The sequence below is a fragment of the Lagenorhynchus albirostris genome, chromosome 20, assembly GCF_949774975.1.
Source record: "Lagenorhynchus albirostris chromosome 20, mLagAlb1.1, whole genome shotgun sequence".
NCBI lineage: Eukaryota > Metazoa > Chordata > Mammalia > Artiodactyla > Delphinidae > Lagenorhynchus > Lagenorhynchus albirostris.
In genome coordinates this window covers 21,265,175-21,267,674 of record NC_083114.1, presented here as the reverse complement: position 1 = coordinate 21,267,674, position 2,500 = coordinate 21,265,175, and the positions used below count along the sequence as shown (strand labels likewise).

General features: G+C 67.5%; 1 non-coding gene across 1 annotated transcript; it reads right to left on the bottom strand.

The window, feature by feature from the left end:
* Positions 1-65: 65 nt before the first annotated feature.
* On the bottom strand, positions 66-184 carry LOC132512224 (5S ribosomal RNA). Its single transcript, XR_009537958.1, has one exon. It is a non-coding gene; the product is annotated as a 5S ribosomal RNA (ribosomal RNA).
* Between the last annotated feature and the right edge of the window lie 2,316 nt (positions 185-2,500).

Genomic DNA, 2,500 nt, shown 5'->3' with positions numbered 1-2,500 from the left:
GGGCGGTGCCGGCGGCCCCCGCCGCGGGCGAGTGAAGGAGAAGGCGGGCGGAGCGGGAGGCAAAAAGCCTACAGCACCCGGTATTCCCAGGCGGTCTCCCATCCAAGTACTAACCAGGCCCGACCCTGCTTAGCTTCCGAGATCAGACGAGATCGGGCGCGTTCAGGGTGGTATGGCCGTAGACGGGGGCGGGGGCCGCGGGCTGCCTCTTGAGGCCCACTTTCGCTGGCGCTGGCGCCTTAACGCCAGCCCGGCGGCCGGCCCGCCCCGGCAGGGCCCCCTCGCCCGCCCAGGCAGGGGGAACGGAGGTCTCGGGTATCGGGCGGCGGCGGAGGGTTTGGCGACCACCTCCCAGCCCAGGGCGGCCGTGACCCAGCAAACCCTTCGGCGCTTGGCGCCCCGCCCAAGATCCCGCACGTCGCTCACAGGCACGTGGCCCCGGAGGCTTCAGGGCCCGGGGCCCGCGGTCCCTTGGGCCTCGGCCCTGCCCGCCCACGCGGCGCTAGGCGCAGCCCGGCCGCAGCCCGGGCCGGCCCTCCTGCCCGACAGCAGCTGGCCCGAAGCCACTGGGAGCCACCATTGAGTCGCCACGGCCCCTCAGCCCCGGCCAGGCCACCCTTGCCCCCACAGCCCCCGCCGAGCTCAGGACCCCGCCCCTGGTGGCCGGCAGGCCCGGGGAAGCGGCCCCTGCCCTCGATCCCGCTCCCGCACCCGGCCGCGGTGACACGCCAGAGGGGCGGGGTGGTGGGGGGGGGGGCTTCTGTCGGAGGGAGCTGTGGAGGGACACACCGGCACACAGGTGGCGGCGCCGGGGCTGGGCGCCGGTGGGGGCGGCCAGGTGCAGGTCGAGGGGCTCGCGGGCCGAAAGGACGGCAACTGGGCCCGCGGCGGAGTCTGGGTCTGGAGGGCTCTGAGCCTCCATCCGCTCTGGTGCCTCGGGGCTACCGGCCCGAAGCCTGGTAGCGCGACACCCCACCGGCCCACAGACGTAGCCTCCCCAGCTGTGCTCACAGCGAGTCCAACCGCAGCCTGCACCCCTCCACGGGACACTTGGATTACTCCCGCGATCCCCACGAGGTGCGGCACCCGGCGGCCGAATGGGCTGAGATCCTGCCCTTGCGGCGCCCTGTGGCCACCTCCGCCTCCCTCACGGTACTGGCCGAGGCCTCGGACCAGCGGGCCCCGGCTCCCAGCTCAGCGCTGCTCCTCCGCCCCTCTCACCTCCTGCCCGACGTCCAGGCTACCGAGCACCCTCCACCCCCGCCCACCTTCATGCCACTCAGCCGGAACCCGGGAGGCAATGCCAACTACCAGGTGTATGACAGTCTGGTGCTGAAGCGGCAACCGCAGGAGGGCCAAGCGCGGGCCAACTCGCTGCTACCTTCCACCTCGGCCTCCAGGCCCTCTCTGCACGGGAGCCAGACTGGGAAAATGAACTTACCAGCAGCAAATGGGGGCAGGGGCAGGGGGCGGCAGGGCATGGAGAGAGGAATAAAGAGCGCCAGAGTCCAGGAAACATTGGTGGTCTGTGGCTTGGAAGCGCCACTCCTTCTGCCAGCCTGGGTCCCTGCGCTTGGCTTCCTGCAATAAGAAGCCAGTGTCCCCTTCTTGGCCTGAGGGTCCCTTTGGTTTAGTGGCCACAGTTCCGCCAGCAGGCCCCTCCTGGTCCTATACCATGCACTAAGTACATCTGCAGCTGCAGACTCCAAACCCCTGGTCTCTGGGCACCTCCTCTGTGTCTCAGCTGTCCCTGTCCACAGAGAGCCTCATACAAGAAGTTGCTTCCAAACTGGGAGGTTCCACATCTGGGCAGGTCCAGCTCCAGGCCCAGTGAAGGGCATGAAGAAGGCTGAGGCTCTGGACTCCAGCCAGGCCTTCAGCAGGCCTCTGAGGCCAAGGTCTTCCTAGTCTCAAGAGGGGCCAAGAGACGCAATGCGTCATTTGAACAAGTGAGTCAGCGGGCGGTGAGCGAATGAATGACCGCTCGAGGGGATGTATGCCGGCCACCGGGCCCTGTTTGACTGTCCAGCCTCAGCTTACCTGACCCTGGTTACCAGGGAATGCCACTCTGGGCCCTCCTTTTCATCCCCCTCCCTCACTGTGACCTCACCACCTGCCCCATTATGACCCAGTCTGGCTCCCAGTTAAAACTGGAGGGCAGGGGGCCCAGGCAGTCCTGGGACCAACGGCCATGGGTGAGCGAAACTACTACCGAGCCGAGCCGTTCACTGGCCCCATCCCCAGGAAATGCCAGGAGCAAGGATACTCAATTCTTCTGATCCCGGTCAGCTTCATCTTGCTCAACGTGGGGATCAACGTGGTGACTATGGTCAGGGCAGGATCTGTGCAGCGCGGTTGGGGGAGCCCTGGGGTCTTGAAGGGGCTGAGGTGGGAGGGCTGCTGGGGTGTGACCGGACAAGGGTTGGATTTCAGGGCTCACCCTGCTCCCGGCCTCCCCCCTCCCCTTCTTCCCTCAACTCTGGAGGCATCTGAAGAGATT